Raw genomic sequence first — 23599 nt, forward strand, 5'->3', positions numbered from 1 at the left:
TGACAACCATTGAGGAAAAAGGCTCGAGGCTAAATCTGAGATCTGTATCTTGTGCATTACAGAACTAAAAGCTCAGTGAATACTCTTCAGGGAACTTATCCACGTGTGAGTAACATGTGAGCAATTAAAAAATAAAATTATTGGCTTACTTTGGCCTGAGACTAAAAAAGGGGTAGCCTTAGCATGCAAACGTGATGTCTTCAATTGCCACACAGCTCTTAGAAAAATTTCTCTGCCAGTGGTTCCCAACCCTTGCAAAAAATATACAGGATGGTTGTTGCAGAAGTTACTGGAAATTTGAAATTCTCCTTCTCTCAGTCTTCACTACAGATATAACTCAAAACAAGACTTTGATTTGTTGGTGCAAATAGAGTGGCTCATTTAATTGTCGAAACAACTGACTAACCAAGCAACTCCATGCCCCAGCTATGCTGTGCAGGGAGGTTTCACACCCTGCGCTCTTTCAGTTTTCCATAGTTAAATAACTGCTGGAAAAATGGAGCCAAGAGCGTTCACATTGTGTATATTAATCAGTAATTTGCATGCGATTTGCCAGGTTCTAATTTTCTAATTAGCGAACGCTATTTAAATGTGTCTAAACCACAATTTCAAATTAGTATGCATGGTAAGAATAAACAAGCTAATTGAAAACAGGCAAATTAAAGTTCACATGAAGCGGTATCTATTACTAAAAAATCTGTTCTCTCAGTCATGGAATCCCTTACCATTTGCCTGAGTGCGGAGTCGTTTCTTGACGGGAGGTGACAGTGGAGCTGACAGTGCAGCTCCTGCCTGCTCTGGGGATTTCTGGTCTGTGGAATTGGTCCAAAATGCATCAGTACAGTTGTGTAATACACTCTAAGTGTCTGGGCTGCAACAAACTAGCCTGTGCCTTTGAAGTATGCTTGGAAACACTTTTAGTCATTTACATATGTCGAATTCTCAGAGAATATCAGTACCATGCTTAACGTTTTACTTACTCATGAAATGAAGTGCTCAAGTTAATTAACAAAATGTCATGAATTTTCTGCTTTCTATCACTGGGGAATAGCATTGAGTGTCAAAGAATGTATCAACCTTTATTATCACACCCAAATGTGATTACAGAGCTACTGAGACACAACTTGGAATCTTAATTTGTTTTTCATTCTAAGTTTTCAACAATAACTGTGGACATGCCATTCTGGCTTATACATTACATTTACAAATTATCAGTTACAAGAGTACCACAAATATAGGACCGTAATTTAAAGAGTCATTGGTCAGATGTCAAACACCCAGCCCAAATCTGTCCTACAAAAATAATGAACAGATTAGTACAGTTCAGTTTGGTATGAAATCTCAATTAATATTCAATCAAATCTTGTTAGGCAAGATGCAGCAGAAATGTGTATGTGTTCAGGCTGAAGCCCTGTAATCACTAAGTTCAGGGGAAATTACAGCCCCTTAGTATATTTAATAAGAAATTATTTTCCTTGTGAACTGATAATGCCAGCAAAAATAACCAAATGAGGTGCTGGGTCCTTGAAAAAGACAGTGGGGAGGACATTGGGTCTTAGACAAAGCCTGGAAAAAAGGTGTTTGCCTAATTAAGGGAGGGGGAAAAAAAACCCCAAAAAACAAAAACACCAAAACCAAACAAACAACTGAGTAAAGAAACCACCCTCCCTACTTGCTCTGTGAGTTCACAGCTTGTGTTCTTCGCTCTTGTGAAGGAGGCAAGAATGAAAACATCCAGCAGCACCAAGAAGAAACAGGTACTTCAGATTTTCTTTTCTTGGAGCTTTGACCAGGAAGATGATGGTAAGAGCATCAGCTGCTTGTTTTTTTTCTCTGCAGTGATGAGAAGGGAATTGCTATTACAGTCTGAACACTGCCCAGGTTAAACATGGGATGCTGTATCTCTGGGAACGGAGCACCAAGCCATTGATAAGCAGTGGTATAGGTTTTGTTGACAGATTTAGCACTTATAATGCTAATGTTCATCTTGTGACACCATACACAGCACTTTTTGGGGATGTGGAGAGGCTTTCTTGGCGTCTGGAGGGTCTTGATCTCACTCATATTTCCCCCTCTCAGACATCTTGCATGGTTCTGCTTTTGGCTAAAAGTTCTTCCAATTTTAAACTTTAGACCCATCTGTATTTGCCACAGGTTTGTTGGAGTTTGTTGTTCCCTGTAGAAGCAGAAGATCTGAAAGCAAGGATCTCAAACAATCTCTGTTGAGCACTGGACCCGTTTCCCCTTTCCAAGCCCTAGGTTCTATAACTGCAAAATTGAGAAGCCTCGCAAAGTTGATCCTTGGGGAAACTGTGTCTGCCTTTTTATTTTTCTTAAATCAAATGTTTTCATCTCAAAGAAAGTAGAAAATTTGTTATTTTCATAACAAAACTAGTGTTGTAGGTTTTTTTCCCTACCCATGGAAGCATGGAAATTTTAGTCTTGGAGAAAGTATGAAACAAGACTTAAAATATTTGGTTAATGCTGGAAGCTAATTGTGAATGTTGGACCGCTGTATTTGATTATAGTCAATTGGAATATGTGGCTCCCCACTAGTCTGATTTACAAATTTTATTCTCTCACAGGCTTGCTACTTCTGTGCCAAATTGTGACTTTTTTTTTTTCTGGTGTGGGCTTCGCACGACTCCCTCCAATTCTTTCCACCTCCACAGTGAACTGAAAATCCAAGGACTAATACAGACCAAGAAATGTGAAGTTTTCACATCAGATGCCCACATTTTATTGATTCTTGGTTTGCCTCAAGCAAAAAGTAATTGTATTAAGAACCTTTACAAAGCCTGGGTGTTATTTCCATCCACCATTGTGTGTCCTGAGGACAAGTCAGAGTAGCTCAATTCCCCTTCTGCAAAAGTGAACTACCACAAAGAGAAACACATACAGTGAATTTCAATGAAGGAATGACAGGGCCGTTGCCCCTGGGACTGTACCAAAGCAATCAATGAAAAACATGTTCGCAGGGCATACAAATACTGCTAAATTAAAATTAAATCTCCAAAGTCCTGGGATTGTGGGACATCAAGAGAAGAAAATGATAATGGTTCTTTCAGTGTGACATCAGAATAGATCTCCGGAATAAATTTGTTCCTGTTTTTTTACCAACTTGTCCTTGTAGCTTTGGTTTGATTTTTGTAGCTTGCCCTCCAGCTTCATACTTATTTTCTTTTTTCCTATTTTTGCCTCTTTAGTTCCTGCTGACTGTGGCCCTGGTTAAAAGAGCAGGTGTTCTTATGCCTCTTGCAGGACCTCTGCAGGATCCTGTGATCCAGGCTGTGTGGCTTCTTGTGAGCCCCAAGGCAAACCCACTTCGAGCTGACATTGAATGAAATGCAGCGTCCAGACACCAGTCTAGGAAATCATCCAGAAGGCAAGTCATGGGGTCTGTTGCAAATGGTGTCAGGGCTTACAAAAACTACCTGCTGACTGCAAAATCCCAGAAATTAGGTCTTGGAACTCTCCAGCTGTCACTGGGATTTCCATTGGGGCATTTGGATATATAGATACACGCAACATATACACAATTCACATGAATAATTTTCCGTTGTGCCAGTGTCAGCAAGTGTTATCGTGACAAAGTCACCTCTAACACTTCATCAGAGTTTGAGGCCATCAGTCCTTGATTCGCAGAACTATTTCTGTTCAGGCCTCCACTGAAAAGAGTTTTCAACACGATTTTCTCTCCTGGGCTTTGCAGTCATTAGAATGATCACAGCTTAGGAAGTGAAACTTCCAGACGTTTTCCAGTCACAGCCTTCTCCTGTCAACAAGATTCATCTCCCTGCAAATGAATTTAGATGTCCTTAGAAGGTGGGAAGGCCTTTGGCACAACCTTGAACTGTCTGGCAGTGCAAGGTTGACTTACGAGGAGGATGGTCTAATCTGTTCAGCGTTCAGTCTCAAAACCTGTCAGACCTGTGAGTGTCCTGAAGTTGACTAAACCCAGCAGCGACTTGAGGATCTCTTAGCAACAAAGCAGTTTGGGTTTGAAGGGAAGAAAGACTTAAGGACTTCAGTCTAGACTGCTGTGACTTATCTGAATGTCTGTCACACATCCATATTTCTGCTTTGAGCACTGAATTTTGTACACCTGCTCCAAGGGTACTCACCAGCAGCTTGGCTGTGCTTCATCTCTCCTCTCTCCCTTGAAGCCAAGCCCACTTTCCCTTTCACTGGTCCTGTTCTTTTAAGTGAAAACTCAGTCTCTGTGTTCTTGAGATGCCTCCAAGAAGCACTCTGGAGCACCAAGAAGCCATAATGTTACTCATTAAAGAACACCTGTCATTTTCTCCATGATTGCTGCCAAAGTGGCAATGGATCAATCACCTGCACAGTGGTAGTTTTGGGTAGAATTCATAATTTTATTTATTTTTTTCTCTTCATGTAAGCAGGTGAAACAGAAATGGCAACTTCCTGAATATTTTCAACCCTCTAGGAATGGCATTGAGTGTCTGGGAGGAGTTTCTTACCAGGTATCATTCAGAAAATATGTTGTAATGGCCCTTTCACTATGAAGAGTATTTCTTGTGTATGTATGCTTCCAGCAAGAAATCAATCACCAGCTGGCATGAACTGTCATAATGATAAAGAATTGAGCACTAAAATATCATAAAACACAGATGTTGTAAAGGCAAACTAACAGCCTTGATTCCTACAAATATAAATATATTGCATTGCAGGGCCAATATAATTCTTTACGCATCTTATTCCCCCTTATTTATCTCCCTCACCAGAACAACTACAGCAGGGATTTTATTAAGTCAAAAGAAGAAGAAAGAAATGTTCTCAAAGCTTTCTGTCCATAAAGAGAGAGACATAAATTGCTCCTCATTGATCCAGGTTTGATTTTGTCCTGCTCATGGGAAGCAGTGCCAGGTATCAGGGTCACCCTGCCCACTAAGCTTGTCAAATGTGGGGAAAAAACATACAAACATAAGGAGTCCAAAATAACTTGATTGACCCAGAAACATATTTCCTTATCTTTGTATATTGAGTACAAACTATTTCTGTGATACTCATGTTTCTTTAAGTTTTGTGCAAGAAGAGAAACAAGCATTTTTCACCTAGATTTAATTTTTTTTGTGTGCAATTTTACCTACTACCTGGGGAGGGGGGGACCTTTCCTTGCACTGCTCAGAGGCACTGAGAGAATCTGAGCATTCCCTTACAGGGAAATGTTACTCAGGGACTTGTCTGAACACCGGGTATGGCCAGTCATCTGTGCATGGAGGGAGCAGAATATGATACAGCTGGAAATAGAGATGCTGCTCATGGGAGCTGAATTTCAGAAGGTGAAATTGTGAACTTTGTGTTGAAATGAAGAGGGTCCCAGAATCTTTTCCCAAAATTGGAATTTGTTTTCTGTTGTGCCAAGTTCAACTATTAATAATTGGTTTGTTTTAATTGCAGGCTGCGGTACAATGTTCAATAAAACCCCGAGGTTAGCTCAGCTGGTCAGAGCACGGTGCTGATAACACCAAGGTCAGAAGTTTGATCCCTGTATAGGCCATTCAGACCTGATGCTCCATCCTTGTGGGCCCCTTCCAACTCAGAATATTCTGTGAAATCTTGCAGCAGGAAAATAAGGAATAATGATCAAGCCACATGGAATAAATTAGATGTCAGAGGAGCTGCTCTGCTATCAGCAGGTTTCTGCAACATTATCACATCCTTATTCATCAGGTTCTGCTCTTCACAGGTGTAAGCACTACAGATAGAATGATAAAGAACCTTCAGCTGTGCTTCAGGCTTGGAAAACAGCGGTGCTGTGGCAATGATGCTTTTGTTCTGCATGTTTACTGGACAAAATGTACTCTATTTCATATTATTTTTGGCAGGATAGTACAGTTGTTTCTTTTTCAAATATCAGGGAAGTTATCAAAAGGAAGTGGTGCTCGCTCAGATGTAAGCTGCATAATGAAACCTAGGGGTTCCTTTAATGGCATACCTATTTTCAAGATGTTTCTTGCTGTTCCTGTGATCTTATTTGAATAATCTCACAAGGTATTGTAGGGAGAGGGTTTTTTCATTCTTCCATCTCCACTACCTTTTCTGACACGTACAAACTATGAACTGTGGTATTGAAGTGCTGGGAACTTTTTAGGTTATGCTGAGGACACAAGAGACTCCACATTTCCTCTGTAAATAGAAGCCCTGGAAAATAAGAACAAAAGTTTACAATCCAAATGAACTCCTTGTCTGTCTTTTTAGCAAGGAACAGCTGCCTGATCCAGCTGTGCTCCAGGACAGTTCTGTTACCACTTGCATGGTTAAACCTGCCTTACTACAGAGGCAATACAACACTTCTCTCTCAGAAGCAATGGCCATTACGTGCAGCTGGAGGTCAAGCGTCGTTCACTGCTCTGGCCATTCTGGGTGGGTGCAAAGGTGCTCTGGCTGATGGCCACAAGAAACCCTGCAGCTCCTTCTCATTCCAAGAGTTTTAGTTTTAACTGTTTTTATATTTGAGTTCTAAAGTCTGAGTCACATTTTTCCTTTTTTTTCTAGCCTAGGACTCATGGAAGGTGTTTTACCCTGCCTGTGTTAGTGCTCTTGACATTACCAAGAATATTCTGGAAGTGGTATAGACAGAATAGTCCTGAGCACCAGACAAGTGCTCAGGAAGAGCAGGAAGAGTGTCAAGACACAAAGGGATGTTTTCTTCACTGGAGGTAATTTCTTTTTCATTTTCACATTTCTTTACCTGCCATTTCCAATTGTGTTGCAACATGTTTGGAAACTTTTGACAAAATATGTCTCCAGCCTTGAAGTCAGAAATGTGTGTGTGAACTTTGTGTCCATGTGAGGATCCTTTTTATTCCAGTGGCTCTCTGCAATGCTGTTGAGGTCCTTCCTCACATGTCAGACTGCCATAGGTGAAATAGGGAACTTGTGAAGACGGCACGTTTAGTCTTCTGCTGCCCGGATTCTTTTGGGAAGGTTTCCAAACAAAATTCATAACAAGGAGTTGAGAAAAGTAGGTTGTTCCATCCTGAAAATAACTTGGGATTGTCAGCTTATTGAGGCTACAAAACAGGCACAAATTAAATTCACTGCTCTTGTGCTTCTTTTTCCTTGGTGCAAGGGACACGTGAAGTGGGTAAAATATGTTCTCCCACCCTGTTGGGGAATTCTTTAGAGGAGGGGAAGGAAAGTTTGCCGCAAAAAGAAGATTATTCCGAAGAATGGTTACTTTGCCAGTAGAAAATTGGTGGTGGAGACACAGCCTAGGGCTGATCTAGGCTGCAACTTGGCTTCATTTACCTGAAAAGCCGCCAGTGGAACCAGCAGTTCCCAAGTTGAAACTTAAAGGAACTGTGGAGAATGACTTCTGGAGGGAAATATAACATATTTAGAATGAAGAATAAACCCATATGAAAGAAAGAAAGAAATAATGCTCTCTTCTCCCCTTCCCTACTGTTCCTACAAGGGACATGTCTGTTTTTTGTGCAGCTTTTCCTCTTTCCCCCATCGCATTGTGTCTTCCCCCTTCACAGCTGTGTTCTCCAAAGGGTTTGTTGCTGCAGGATTACAAGGAGTTCCTATAAATCTCACACCTGCCATTCATCTGGGCCCTGCTGGTCTCACAAATTGCTGTGATTTAGATACCTTGTCAGAGGGTATCTAAAACCCTGCAATTTCTGTGCTGTGCTGGGACAGTGCTCAGCACTGCTCTGCACAGGACGGGGTCTCCAGGGATAATTCCCCTTTTCTACGCACAGGAAATTAAATAGCACATCACCCCAGCCATCCAAATGCATTCTGTTTTCTGAAATGAAATTTAAAAGTACTAAGCAGAGAGAATCAGCATTTAGAGAATCATCAGGCCTGCATCAGCACAAACTTGTTGATCCTACTGCAAAAGTTTCTGACTAGTACATAAAATAGGGCTGTTCCCTGGAATCGAGCCTTGTTTCATCTTCCAATCAGATAAGAAAACCAAACCCTTTCAAAAACCTATCTGTGAAACCTTAGCCTATTGGAAAGTTTCACCAAGCAGCTTATCTCACAATATAGAGTATTTCTTACTACCTACACACCTTTACCAGATGCTTGAAAGCTGCAGAACTTCTGTTTGGGCCTGAGAAAGGAGAAGACTTGGAAATATGGCCAATAAATATTTTCTTGTAGCAGGACAAGATAAGGTCATGCCAGGGATTTGACAATACAAAGATTATTATCTTTGGCAGGCTGTTCTTTATCCCATTCAGAAGATACAAGAGCAGTTAAACTTTTGAGGGATTTTTTCATGAACCCCAGAAAATGCCACCGATCTCATAATGACTCACATAAAGATTATGTGGAAAGAAATCTCTTGGGGAAAAAAAAAAAATGGTAAACCCAAAGCAACACACAGGAACTTATATTTGGATCAAAATTTCTCGATTTTTTTCTCTGAGAATTAGGTGGTTTTAGAGTCTTTTCACTTTCTGCAAAGCTCTGAGCTAAACGCAAGAAAGAGACAGAGTCTTCAGGTTCTGATTTTTCAAGGTTGCATGCTTCATTTATTGTCTCTTATCTTACAAATTTCTCAGTGCCCAACAAAGGTCTCTGCAGCTGCTCGGGCATCTGGTGACTCCTTGACTCCTCCCGAACTGGGCTGTCGCTATCTTTTACACTAATTGCTACGTGTTCTTTATTCATCATTATTTGCCAATACCTATCACTTATACTAAACAGGTCATCTCTACTTTGACCCAATCTCTTTAAACTACTTTGTGCCACCGTCACTGCTGAAATGGAGTGAGGGAAGAAGAAAGAAGAAGCAGGAGATAACGCCCCAAATCCTCCGCCTTGCCCCCATTCACTTCAATACTAAAACCCCAAACCTACTGTTTTCTCACCCTGTGATAAGCTAAACTACTATCTTTCACACTTTTGTGGCCTGCAATCCCTCCCGCAGTGCAGGAAGCCTTTCCCATGGACTGGGATCAAAGCCAATGTCCCTCTGGGCTCTGGGCCAGGGTCCCAGACCCCCCTGTCCAGGTCTCTGACCCTCCAGGGCAACTAAAGGAATGCCCTGGACTCCAACAGAAATTGGAGTAATTCAGTACTGAAGGCCAAGATTTCTGCTGGGAAAATTCAATCTAAAATGCAGTGCAGAGTCCATAAGGCTCATTTGGAAGCTGTAAATTAATTCAAATTTTCATACTGGGGGCGTGGAGGAAAAACTTCTCAGAACATGAGAGTGTTACTGCAGCAGTGCAAAACACACTTGGTGTGTATAAGACTCCTTTGAATAAAAACTCACAACATTGAAAACAAGGCCGCAGGCAGCAGCATCAAATTCATCCCAAGAAGAGACAGAGTGCAAATTCCTGTCGAAAGGTAGCGTTGCCATCATCAGGGTCACGCATGAGAACATTATTTAGAGCTTTTAGCTCCTACTAAAACCTGGTGTTTGAAGCTGACCAATGAGCAGAAACTCTGAATTAGAGAGAGGGAAATGCTGATCAGCTTTGTGCTATTGAAGGGGCTTGGAAAACTTTTGCCTTCCAAGTAACAAACAAATGCCTTGAGACTTTTCAGATTCAAGCAAACATCAGTCAGTCAATCAGTTAAATTTGCCAACCAACAGTGCAAAATTCACCTCTAAAATAACTTCAGTACTTGAGTGGATATGTAGTCACCTACTTTTGCTATTTGTATGTTATCTGTCTTCCACTTCTTTTATTTCATTGGTCCTTGAAATTCCCTTTATCTTATTATGAAAGCTGACCGTACTAAGTAGCTTTATTAATCCTTTCCCCCCTGGCTTTCCCAGTAATTTAATCAGATATTTACTAGAAAACAAGCACAGATTGAAAGCTTCCTAATCCATATGATACAGCTATCCCTGCCAGAAACACAAAACCTAGCAAAATCTATGATTCTCTAGGTAATCAACCCTGTTGAAATTCCAGGACCTACTTTTGAGAACTTTTAAACAAAATGCTGGTTTTCTGCTCATGCAGCAAAGAATTTCAAGTGTTCATTTGAGGCCAAAGGAGTGGCAGCCCTCCCTTCTTTGCCCTGGCTCATGCCAACCTCCTGGGTGGCCATCAAGTGCCCTGGCTGTCCCATACCACAAGGGATGCAAGGAGGAAAATTGTTTCTCATAAATCACCTGATTTCTGCAACTGGAACTTAAGGGTAAAATATGGAAAGCCACAGAGGCCAGAACAGGAAGAGATGTGAAAAGATCCATAACAACCCTAAATATGCACATTTACACAAAAATCCTCTTGCACGCAGACACGGGTAGAGTCATATTTCCAGGAATTCACATACAGTGAACTACAGCAACGACCCGTGATGCTAACTTTGAATAAATGTGTTGTTCCAATCTTATATTTCATAAAGGCAAAATCCTTTTGAACACCTCAGATTATCTGCATTCTTGGGTCTGAAGCTTAGAAAGTGACATTTATGAGGTTTTTGGCTAGTGCTTTCTATACAAATGACAGACCTCAGTGGTGCAAGGTACAAAGGTGCAGAAATGCTTTTCGTAGCGAGTAGACAAGTCATGTCTGGTATATACACTGTTTTTCACGTGGCTTTGGGAATCTTCAAATTGCCCTTCATATAATTGCCAGGGAAGGCTGCAGGCTCTCCAGGGTATGGCAGTCACCATTTTAATGGCTTGTTGGTTGTTCTCAGTTCTCTGCAGAAGCTGTGTGACAGAGCCAAATATAAGAGCAGAGGGAGAAAAAAGCTGCTAGAAACTGATAGCGAAAGCAGCAATTTATTTTTAATTGTAACAGTTTTCATGCTCATCTCCACACAAATTACACAAAATTGATGACAAAAATTGAAAGAAAAAGCAGCAAAACCACAAAAATAACCAATTTCTGAAATAATATTTGCTTGGTGTTGCATGTTTAATTATATTTTTCATCATCCTCATTTGTCACGACTAGGAATAAATTAATTCTATTGTGTGACAACAGAATGATGGGATGTGGACTCAAATATATATTGTGTATAGGGATGAGTCAGGCATTTTGCACTGTTGTTATGGCAGGAGGATGATATAAACCTTAGTGGGTCTCAGCACAGAGATGAGTGCAGTAGCAGAAGTTGGAAAACATCTTCAGTTATTTTTCAAAGTTTTTCCTGCAGTTACTATTAGGAACTGAAGGGCCATCGGGCTTGATTTTTCATTTAGAAATCCTGGTTTGAGCAGGAGCTTTCTTTGTCCAGCTTTCCTGTTTTTACAGCAAAACAATATAATTTCTAATGATGCAGAATTATGTGGGCACAAACACTTCACCAACACATCAGGTTCCTTGATGTGAAAAATGCCAATCACTTGCTTTAAAATTTTAAAAGTTTGATAATAATAAAATGGTTATAAAAATAGTAATAGAAGTAGAGTAATAAAAAATTGAACAATTAAGGTTAGGACAATATGAGACAATAAAAAAAAAAAAAAAAGTAAGAGAGGTTTGGGTGCCTTTCTGGGCAAATATGCTCCGAAAAAGGACCCCGTTAACAGAGGATTAACTCTTAAAAGCAATAGCCTGTTGCATATTCATACCTTTCATACATGATGCATAAATTCTATTCAAACAAAGAATTCTCTCTGGTTAGTGACACTTTTTTCCCCTTGATGTCTACGGTGTCTTTAGGGCTGAGTGAGGCAGGAGAAGTTAGTTTCTTCTGATAAGGAAGCAATAAAATCTTCTGAAAGATTTACATTTTCTGTGGCTGCTATCTCTTTGCAAGTATCCCCTTCCTCTCTTTAAAAAAATACATAATTTCTGTTTTAACTACAAAAACTACATTTTAACTACAAAACTAAATTTACTATACTATCAAAATATTAATACAGCATTACTAATCAATATAACATAATACATATAGTAAATACCGTGTGTAGAGCCATATACTATGCACTTTTCACACTTGCCAAACCCTGAGCCTGCACACAATTTTTCCCAGACAGCTCCATTGCACTGTGGAGGTGAAGCATTTCTATGTGTTAGACTGACAGTCTTGGACTTGTGGCCATGAGATCTTTACCAAGAGTAGTTTACAATGTGAGAGAGTCACAGAACGGGAAAGAAGAGTGCAGTTTTGTTGTATGTTTTCTATATGGCAAGTTAGATTTAAACTATGTATTAAAAAAATGTCCTTGTGATGTCTCCTGCTTTTTGTTTGTTTGTTCCAGAAGATGCACGGGACCAGTTGGAGTGCTAATGGTCTGGTATTGATCTGGAAGTCCTGTTTCAGAAAAAGCCTGTTCAGACAATCCTTTCAGACACCACCTTTACGGTCTGCTGACGGTGCAGCCCCTCCGAGGGCAGGAATGAGAGGTACAGGAGCAGAGCACGAAAATGTCATCTGCCTTTTCTCCAACATCCTGCAGCCCTGGCTTCAGGTTCCACCCAGGAACCACACTCCACCGCCCAGATGTTCAGCCTCAGTTGGCTGCTAGGGATACTGCCTTTAAGCCATTACTTGCCAAGTTCAGAGAACCAAGATTTAACGTCTCCTGGAAGCTCACACACGGTCCTGCAGGGTATTTGTGCAATGTTGCTATGCCAAGGAGACATGTTAATAAATACCTCTGTGGGCTTTTTTTTTTTTTTTTTTTAAGATAATTTCTTCCCATTGGATTTCTTGATACTTGTTTTTCTTTTGGAAAAGAAATGAATTCCACTCATGTTTGCAGGTTTCTGCTAGCAAGAGAACCTTTTGAAAGTGGGTGAACAGGAGCTGTACAAACATTAAAATATGCAGCATCATTTTTCCACTCTCCATCAAAGTTAAGAACTTGTGTCTAAGCTTGGCCGGCTTTGTTCCTCACTGTTACTGACCCCTGAGCAAATTTCCTTTGACAGGTGCTTTCAGGTGTCCTGAAAGTTTAAAAATCACCATAACTGTCCTTTGTTTCATGCATGTATCCTGTTATATGTGCTTATATCTGTAGATATTTATGTTTTGCCACAGCTGGGTGGTGTAATTGATTAGAAGAGCTGTTTCTAACTAGAGCAGCAGAACAAACCCTCAGACTATGCTAATTCGTGTTTGCCTGTCTGACCTCAGCAGCGCAGTCCCTGGTTGTTTTCCTTGAACTATTTTTTAGCATTCATTTCCTCCCCATCCTGGTCCCATCAATGTTTCAGTCCTCCTTTCTGTGTTTATTGTGCTCTTTGCTTCTCCTCCCTCTTTCATACTTTTGCCCAGATGATTGAATACTAAATTTTTGTTATGCACAAAACTAATGTTTAATGGTTTTTTTAGCCCTCTCTCTCTTTTTAGTGCAACCATTACCATTTTCTCTGCTTCCTTTGTTCTCCTCTTTCCACTTAACTCTCTCCTGTACCACCTCCCTTTTTCTCTCCTCAAATATCTCTTGAAATAAAAAAAAACTTTTGACTCCTCTCCCTTTTCTGATCTGAGACCTGCGCCCAAAAGATTCCCTAGCTTGTCCTGCTGAGTCTGGAAAGTCTATTCAGAGATGAAGATGTGAAGAGAGATAATGGTGCCATTTCTTTTCTTGTCTGTATTGGATTTACAGAGGAACCTGGGACAATTTTGGTTTGTGCATACCTTACCAGCGAGGGAACAGCTCCAGCCATCCAGGGATGACCTCCTTAATCCCTCAGTCTGGATTAAGGCAATTGCAATCACACCTCATCCAGAACTGCCACACCTTTCTTAGCTTTCATTTTCCTTCCAGCAGCATGCAGTAATCCATATCCTTTCCCTGCATATGGTGTTCATCAGAAGTCTAAATGCTAATGGTGCCATTTGGCAAGATGAGCTACATCAGCTGTATACAATGTAAGTGTAAATTGGAAATTGTTTAAGCTTTCAAATTTGTTTTATGCTGTTAGATTTTCTCATTATTCATTTGTCATTCTAATTGGATTCTAACATGTACTTTACATTTCAAAACTTGAAATTATGAAGACTGCCTAACAAAGAATGCTTAAGAACAGGCAGCTCCTCAAGCTGTGTTTAATTTGTACCAGATGAGTAAACGAGGAAAGTGAAGAGTTACAAAAATACTGAGTAACAAAGTGATGCTGTCTTAGAAATCCAGCAATTAATTACTAGGATAATAAGAACAGTTGATTCATTTAAATCCTCCTGCAGCATTGTAATAGCTCAGTGGAGCAGGATGCTAAGGATGATTTTTACCCTTGTTCTTCCAACTTTTTTCTAGATCTTTCACCTACTCTTGACAGACCTGACTTTGCCCAGGCTTACATGAGGAGTAAACAGAAAAGGTTTTCTGCTACAAATGGAGCAGAACAATATCTAGAACTTGATTCTCCTGGAAAACAGCAGAAGAGCTGTAAGTCCATGTGAGAATGGTCTTCTCATCCCTTCTTGAGGGCACACAGGTGTGTTCCTGGCTGTGGGAGCCTGGCTGACCACGCCAACTAACAGGAAAGTTCTACAGAGGGTCCTGAGATCTCTGTGGGCCTGAGCCTGTTCTCAACCATGGGCAGTAACTTTGTGTACCCTGGCAGACTTCGGACTTCATAGACTTTATGTCTCCTTTTTAATGCAATCACTGCAATTGAATGGCCATGAAAACTCAAAGTGCATTTTATTCTAATGTTTTGAGACCTTAAAAGACAAATCATATGCATCACAATGGCATTTTATGCTGTATTTTGAAAAGAGATAATTGAATCATAAGCTGTTTTTTCAGCCAGCTAGGAAATGGGCAGGGTTGCACTGGTGCCTGCTAATAGGAGACTTTTGGGTGTGGATGAAGTTTTTTTCTACAGCCCAGGATGTTATTGCCAGTGACCTCATCACATCTATTCATTCTTTCCCATTATTTTATTCTGAATTGTAGAAGTCAAATCTTAGAGAACAATATTCCTCTACACTTCTCTGACAGTTTAAAGTACAGCACTGAAAAAACCCAAGGGACATAGCTCTTGTTAGGGATAGAAAAAAAAATCATATGTAGCATCATCACTAACTGGGGTTTGTTGGTGTATGTCTGACATGTAGATTACTTCTGCAGTTTCTAATTTCTTTCTTTGCTCTGTGACTTAGCTATCTTTTAGAAAGATTGTTAATATTGTTCTGCATCAGAAAAGAGCTGGAGGAGCTCAGCTTAGACAGTTGTACAGAAAGTTATTGCTGAGATATTAAAGGTGGGCTAATAAGTATTTCGTCCACTTTTTAATCTTTTTGTTATCTCTCCTCTGTCCCACAAGCCCATCTTTGTGTGGAAAACCTTTCATTGAAGAATCCAGCAAATGTGGGTACACTAAAGTCAGGGGTCATCAATATGCAAGCGTAGTAAAAAATATATATTTTATTATCCATTATCCTTTATTATCCACGACTTATTTTTACAACAGGGAATACTTAACACTTCAAGCATGAATACATTAAAATCTACACAGGTGCTGCATGTTTTTAGACCAGATGGGCCTTTTAGACAAGAACATATTGGATACAGCAAAACGAATTTGCATTTTTTAAGGTTCTTCTTTTTTTCCCCTTTTTTTTCCCAGTGTGTTATTTTTCATGAATACATCAACAGAGAGCTGTGCCTCTCTCTCTCTCTAAAGCAAGTGCAATCCAGCAGCAGATGTGCTGATATCCCCACGTTGCTCTGCCAAACCGGTGCTCACCGAGCCGTGTGGATGGATTGATATTTCCAAGGTACCAGCTCCAGAGGCATCCAGACCTTTCCCCATCAGCTATAACATGACAGAGGAGCAACCATCTATGGTGATTTGGACAACTGCACTGCTCTTTCCCAGGAGCTGGAATGTGACTCTGGAGCAGCTCTTGGTGAGCAGCAGCTCCTTCCCTGGGCTCGTCTCAGATCACGGACTCCGCAGTGAAGGGTTCCCGGCAGCGGGTGATGGGAAGGAGCTGAGTCATTCCAAAACAACAGTTCCGGTAATATTAGTCACAGTTTGTATGATAATAATTTCCAGAGGAAGGCTCGTTGTTGTGCAATGTGTTACATAGGCAGTCTGAGAAATCACAGTCATCTTCCACTTTGGAAGGTGGATTTCTGAGTGGGTCACTCATTCCCAGGAACTTGGGATTTCTCAGGAATCCTGAACTGTTTCCCTACATTTGTAAAGCTGCCCCCCTGCCCCTTATTCCCAGCTGCAAAAATCTTTATTATAGGAAGGAGCAATTTAGTTTGTTGGGTTGTTTTTTTTTTTCAGAAGCACATCATGTCTGCCCTCCTTGGTGCAGTGGTTCCCTGATCAGCCAGCCAGTTTGTTACAGGGCTGTGTGATGAGGGAATTTTTCCAAGGAAAATGTCAACACAAACCAGGCCAGAACATGGAGGTTTTTTAAATCTTAATTTGCCTTACAAATTTTCAGTTCCTCATCAGAGAAATGTGAAGGGCTTCATCTAAAAAAAATTTAATTGAACAGAGTTTTAGTAACATGTAATATATACCACAAGAAAAACAAATTTCATGAAATGTTTTGTTTTGTCAGAAACTCATTTTTCCCTGACAAATGGATTTCAGGGGAAATTTTCCAGAAGGCCCTGCTCATTGGTCTATGTGACTGGAGAAAAAATGAGAAGCCTGAACGAGGGAAAAACAGAGACACAAAAAATGTTGTCAGAGAAGTTAACATCTGATGGCAGCTGGCAAGGAACATGTTTGGAATTCCTAGATCTCTTATTTTCCTAGGAAGGTTTACACAGGCACTTAACTGTTCTACAACAGTCATGTCTGGTTTTAGGCACTGCTGGAGTCCTGCACATTTCTACAGCCTGTTTTAACATCTCACTCATAATTTTAACTGGAGAAGCAATACCTGTGATCTTAACTTTGGTTTCTAAGAAGCATAAACCCCAGCCAGGAGTTGAGCTGGATAATTCTTGACCTGTTGAGGCAACTCATTTAACTTGCTTAAAAAACCCCAAAAAACCAAAACCAAATTTCTGCAAATCATTGTGACCAATCCTTTGGCTCCTAAGTGAAGAAAAACATACATTTTAAAACGTTTTTAAAAGCACCTGTGTTTTGAGCCCTTTCACTCTGCATACCTTACTTCATTTTGCAAGAGGTCTCCTGCTATTTATTTTCATCATGGGAGGCTCCTGCAGCACTGCTGTGTTGGTGGGAGCTGGACTCCAGCCTATCTGATGAGATGAATCTAAAAAGAACGAGAGGCTCTCTCGATGCAGCAGGCATGTGATCACGGATTTGGAGAATGCTCTTGATATCTGTTTGATCACATGTGTGTTCTTTACACACTCTTAAAAAGTAAAAGCAGCAGCATAGCTAACTCAAAGTAGAACCCCATAATGGCTCAGACTTAAAGAGATGTTTTTTACCTTATTTAATGAAATCATCCCACCTCCTTTGATTTCCCCAGGAGGACTCGGGGAGGTTGCAACAGAGGTGGTTGTAGCCTGTTGCCGTGAAACACAGCTGTTTGCAAGGCAGATGACTCTCTGATGAGGGGATTTAATTTTCTTGTGTATGGATGGGATGAAGCACGCTCCTGCACGTCTCAGAAAGGGCTCTGTGTGTGTTTGTGTATGTGGGAGGCTGCCTCAGTCATGTTAAATTCACATTAGGTAGCACTTCCAGAAATGGCTGGAAAGTGGAGCTGTTGTTGATGCAAAAGGTCACAGGCATTAATAGCTTGCAGAACAATTCCAGGGTGCAGAATTATTCACAGCTGCCAAAACACAAAGGAAAATAAAGAAAAGGAGGAGGGAAAGAAAAGGTTTGAAACAATGGCATCTCTCTGTTATACTACTGTTATACTCTGGGGTCTTAAAAAACACACATCTTGGAGGGGAACCGGGGTCTTAATTCTGGGCTGTTTTCTGCTTTTGTCTTTTAAACAGTGACAGGAAATATGGGGGTTTTTTGTTTGGTTTGGTTTGTTTTGTTTTGGTTTGGTTTTTTGTGGGTTTGTGGGGTTTTTTTAGTTTGGGTTTTTTTTTTTTTTTCCCTCCCCTGCTTTTATTGCATTTAGAAGATTTTGTGGAAATACAAACAACGGTGAGTCTTGACGAAATTCATGTTATTCTAACTGAGAATGGCCTTTAAAGAGAGTCTGGCTTCTTTTTTTTTTTTTCTTTTTTTTTTTCTTTTTTTTTTTCCCCCAAAGGCTCCAGACCAAGACAGAAGAGGTAGAGGATCAGAAAAGGGAAAGGATGGAAGGGAAGAGGAGGAAAGCAATGAAAAGGAAAGGAGGTTGTTGAAGATTCAGACAAGAATACAGGCTGCTCTTTAGGATTGAAAATATTTTGTTGCTCAAAGAAAATCAAATTCCTCTATATTTAAGGTTGGTTGTGTACTTGTGGCAAAGGCACGAAGGGAAAGGCATAGCTCTTGAAAGCCCTTACAGCAAAAAAGGAATGAAAAGCACCAAGAATATCAAATGGTAAACTCATGTCTGTGCTGTTCTCCCTCCCTCCCTCTCACCAAGACTCACAGCCTCTCCTTTTTCCTCACAACCCCTTGCAGACAGTCAGGGGTTCCAAGCAGGAGACAGAAAATAACAAAACATCTGTGTTTACAGTCAGATATACAGCTGGTGTGATTTGATAGCCCAAGCTGGTAGCCAGTGCTAGGCATGATCCTATTCTATGAACACTGGCATTTATTATGCCAACAAAGTCACAGATCAATCATTTCCACCCCTGCTGCTGACAGATCAGGTGTAGACTTACAGCAAGTGAGGAACTGGGCAGATTAGGAGCCAGCTCTATTGTTCTGATTACAAATCACAAAGTCTTTGACTTGCTGAGTAAAATAGGAGCAGTCATTTTCTCTTTTTCCTTTCTGACTGAAAAATGGAATTACTATTGTATTTTTAGCCACCCTTTCCCTTCCCACCAGCATTGCCCTCCCCTTTAATACAGATCAATAGTTCTGTCCTTTCCAGCAGATATTTTCAGAACTCCACCAGTCTGCACTCACTCTGTAAAAGAAGAAAAGCCTTATCTGCATCCTCTTTATCTGGCGAGTGCACTCCCTGACTGGTTTTATGTTTCCTCCATTGTTCCTCCTACAAAGAAATCTTTGTAGGATGGCTCAGGAGACAGCCAATGGTCTGTAACACCTTTCCCTCCTACACTTGCTTCCAGCAGTGATTCCTGTCTCGTGCTTTTTGGGGGAAGTGAGTTCTCTTCACACTCCTGGCAGATAAGTGTCTAAAGGACAGGAATTGTGGCATTCATGGATGGCATTTAATGGGCACAGCTGTAGAACTGGAAGCTGGCATTAGCTGCCTAATTCTCTGGGAAATGCATGGACCAAGCCCCTTCCTGGAGGTATTTGGGGTTGCATAAAAACCGAGTATGTAACAGAAAATGATTGGTTTATAATCGTATATTAATTTTAGAATTATATATTGTATAGTAATATGAATTATTAATTATAATATAATAATAGAATATTAATATAAATTATATAACTTATAATTTAAATTGATTTTATAATTTATTTTTCCTATCCTTACACCATACCTGCCCCATTTGAGTTGTCTGGGAACTGGCAGAGTGCAGTGCGTTGTTAATTATCCCAGCACACAAGAAGGCACAAGCTGGCCTCTAATAAGTGTAGCAAGGTCTTTCCATATTTGTGCAGAGATTGGATCATCTGATGTATGGACACTTAATCATGGACTTTTCCTAGGGACTTGAGATCAGATGTTGACACAAAAAAAAAAAAAAAAAACAACAAAACCCAAGCAACTCCTCCAAGCTAAAATAGATGTTACTATTGATAAGAAAATGCAATGGTTTGTAATAGTTTAGCCAATGTTCCTGCTCTATCACCCAAGGAGTGTACATTAGTTTGTCCAAACTATGGACATGGCACACAGGGTCAAATAACTATCACTCTGAATGAGAAGGGGAAGGAGATGAAAATCCAGCCCAGCAAACCCTTTTTCTTCTAAGGAGGAGAAAGCGAGAGTCTGTATTCCTGCTCTGTTCCTGCTACTCTCCCATCCTGCCCTTTTCTTTCCTCTGGTGTCTGGTAATCAAAACAGCCAGGGAATCCGAGACAGGCTTGGTGGGGAGTGAGAACCCATGTTAACGCTGTCAGCGTGCTTGCCTGACTCTGAATGCCAGTTCATACCTTGCAAGCTGATGAGGAAAGCTGGAGAATTTGTATTTAGCTCCTATTCACGTGGCTGCTGTTTGCTGGAGCACTGATTGTAGTGGAGTTGTGGGTGTGTGTGAAGGGCGTGCAGGGAGTGTGTGTGTGCTGACCTCAGATGAGGATGGCTGCCATCTAGGGAGCCGGGGAACGTTCAGGGATGGCAGTCAACCCTGACACTTAGCTTATACAAATCGTGACAAAGGGACTTCAAAAAAATCTGTTATCTGCATCACGCTTCCACTAATCTTGATGTGGAGTAGGGGGATAAAGATATCGAGGATCAAGAAATAGTCATCACCAGAGCAGTGGAGATTTCACCACTGCTGGCAGTTCAATCTATTTATGCAAAAGAATAAAAAGTATATAAATATTTCCATAGTTATATTAATATTAAAATCTAGATTATAACCTAGATTATTAGAATATAATAATATATACTAATAATAACTCAGCTGCCTATGTAAGAGTTCCAAAAACATCTTGTGAAATGAAGAGGGTTCTTTTAGGTTTGTAGGGTTTTTTGGTGCGGTGGGGTTTTTTTGTTTGGGTTTTGTTTGTTTGTTTGTTTTTGGGTTTTTTTTGTTTGGTTTGGTTTGGTTTCTTTTTTGGTTTTTTTTTGGTAGTAACTGAGGGCTGATTCCAGGGGACAGATCCTGTAGCAGACAGGCTGAGTGTCCCTGCTTAAATATCAGTGATCCAAGTGCTGCCCTTGGTGTTCTGTGAAGTGAGTATGAGCCCAGGCTCAGAGCGCGCCAGAGGTTCCTTGGGATGGCAGGAATCTCATGCATTTGAAATGGTTCTGCTTTAGCTATTGCCCAAACTGTTTTTAACGTTTTTACTTCATATTTGTCTGTCATTATGTGAGGAATCATCTCACACCAGTCCTGGTGCCACCACTCCAAGCTCCAGACTCAGCAGTTCCAAAATTCTGATGCTCTGTTGGCCTGATCTTGGAGAGGGTGGACAAAGAAGCCCTGAGGGTGTGTAGGCACCACTCACCAGGAGCAATGGGGATTGCAGAGGCTTTTTCTGCAGCAGGATTTCCTCCTCAGCATTTGAACAGCTGCTGAGATTCAGATGTACAGTTCAGCCGGGCTGCAAGCTTTCCTGGCAATGCTTGTACTTGATTTGCTCAGTCCACAAAGAAAAGTCTGATTTTTCAAACAAAAACTCCTCAGGAAAATTCTGGTCCCCAGATTTTCATGTTAGTGTCCCATGAAGTTCACGGAAAGGACTTGCCTGTGACAGGAAAGGCTTTTTCATGTTATTGCATCCTGTCGTTCCTTGTTTCACAGAAACCACGAGTGTTAACAAAATTTGGAGAAGGCAGAGTCTGGCTGATCACATTCACTGTTTTCTTTCCTGCTTTAGGTTGTCATGCAAGTAGTTTGTGACAGTGCTTCTGAAAGTCCTAAGGAGGGACAAGTCATAGGTAATGTTTTTTATGTTTAAGTTTCATTGAAGTTTCAGCTTGCTTGAGTTTGAAATTCAGACTAAAGACAATCTGAGAAGAGAAAAAGGCATCTGTTGCTTGCTGTCCATATTTCATTCTCATTCAAATCATTGCAGGACAGGTTTGAGATGCAGCTGACATCTTCCTGAGGTGTTGGCACTGCTTGATAGTTCCTCATCACTCTGGGATGAATAGAGGAGAAATACTATGGTTTTTCTTCCCTCTGCCACTTTGATCCAGAGTTTCTGGTTCTTGGAAACACCTACTGCATCAGACTGAGCCACTGGAAGAGGTGATGCAAGTATTTTGGGAACACCAGCTCTCCATGAGAGTGTCTTTGAGAAGCAGCATGGTTTGGAAGTTGATCTCTAACACCCTGATGTGACACACCATCTGAGGCATGAGAGCATGCACAGCATGACAGGGATTTGGGTTCCCATGACAAACAGACTCCTCTTGCAGCTACTGTGCCCTGGCTCATTTCCAGGAGCCAAAGGGCTCTAGGAGAGCCAGGGGCCATGCTCCTTCCCTCACACACAAGCCTGCATGGCCTCACTGCTCCCTTACCCCGGCAGAGACAGGAGGAATGCCCAGCAGCTCCAAACACCCCTCCCTGCCATGCAGAGCAGGGGGCTGGCAGATGAGAAATATCTTTTTGAGGCTGTCTTTGTGTGCAGGAGCTCTTCGAGATGGGTGACCTCAGGGAGACTCTGGAGACAGCAGAAGGCAGAAAATCTTTCAGCTGGTGCCATTTAATATGAAAACACATTTCAGCTCCTCATTTGCAGCCACATGGATGGGCTGCTTTTTTCACTTGAAAAAGAAATCTTCCAGAGAGGAAGAATAACCGCTGTTTTTGGAAGAGTTTTGCTACATGAGCTGTAACAAGCTGACAGCACTATAAAGCTATTTATAGATCTGTAGTTTCAGACCAGGATGCTCAATAAAGGCTGATGGAGTAGATTTATTATGTGAATCCAGGTTAACTTATGTAAAGGTACGGTTTTTCTGGGAAATCTGGTTCTTTTTTCCCTTTCCTTAAGCAGTTTTTCCAAGCAATACTTTGCCTCCTGAATTACTTCTCCAGAGCAATGGGAGTGAGGAAGGGAGTGTCCTTGCTGCTGCCATTGGCACTAAATGGGAAGTCACACACTGCTAAACTAAGGGTGGAGAAAATGTCTTTGGGAACTCCTGATCTTCAGTGGTGTTTATCCATCCTCTTTGGCTCTACTGTGACTACTGATACACTCGAGTTACCTTCCCTGGGGTCAATAAACATTTCTCTGGTGCATTTTGGGAATAATAGCAGTGAGAATTTTGACTGTTTTCCTCCTTTTTTTTTTTTTTTTTTTCCCTGTCAGTGATGATCTTCCTACTTTCAGTGCTTTAGTTTTATCACTGGACGGTGTCCTTCTCATTCAGCTGCCAAAGTGTGAAAACCTGCATCCCTCCTGTTCTTGAAATGAAACCCACTGGAGTTGCTTTGCTGCTTTCCTGGGAACAACATGGGAAAGTTGTGCTGCTGGCAGCAGTAGACATCTGCTGGCGTGGACTGTGACTGTGCAGGCATCCCTGCTCCTCACCAGGATGCTGCATGCCTGTGAGGGGATGAGCTGCTTCTGCTGGAACTGCCTACCAGCGTGCAGATAGTGCTTCTGTGTTCAACACAGAGCGTGTGTAAAGGCTGCAGGATTTGCAGGTTTTTGCACTGAGGGTATTGCCCACAGATACAGATTTAATGTCAGCTCTCTCAGGCAGAGACGCTATGGCTGGGAAAGTGGTAAAAAAATATTGTCTTAAAAGTTTAAACACTGGGCCATTTACTAATAATGAGATATATTTGATATGTTGGCCCACAGCTTTTTCACACCCAAGTCTTGCTTATTCCGATGTAGCAGTGCAGTATAAGACGTTATTTCTTCTAAATGTGTAGATATAAAAAATATATCTTTCGGCAAAGGAATGCCATGCTGTTCAGCAAAGAGCTACAGCAAACCACGTGCTCCACCACTGAAACATAGCAAATGTGTTTCTCAGCAGAGGAATGTGTCTTGGTAAACTA

General features: G+C 41.1%; 1 long non-coding RNA gene across 2 annotated transcripts in view; it reads left to right on the forward strand.

Moving 5' to 3' along the window:
- Positions 1–14296, forward strand: part of LOC120755950 (uncharacterized) — a 49546-nt gene extending 35250 nt beyond the window's left edge. Inside the window, exons 1-7 of one of the 2 annotated variants that reach the window (XR_005701947.2) lie at positions 4402–4487; positions 5425–5496; positions 6226–6390; positions 6523–6686; positions 12167–12311; positions 13520–13785; positions 14171–14296. This is a non-coding gene — a long non-coding RNA (uncharacterized LOC120755950). Of the gene's footprint in view, positions 1–4401; positions 4488–5424; positions 5497–6225; positions 6391–6522; positions 6687–12166; positions 12312–13519; positions 13786–14170 lie in introns of those variants that run through there. The other variant, XR_005701948.2, reaches the window with a different exon arrangement.
- Positions 14297–23599: the final 9303 nt, after the last annotated feature.

This window comes from Hirundo rustica, chromosome 8, assembly GCF_015227805.2.
Source record: "Hirundo rustica isolate bHirRus1 chromosome 8, bHirRus1.pri.v3, whole genome shotgun sequence".
Classification (NCBI taxonomy): domain Eukaryota; kingdom Metazoa; phylum Chordata; class Aves; order Passeriformes; family Hirundinidae; genus Hirundo; species Hirundo rustica.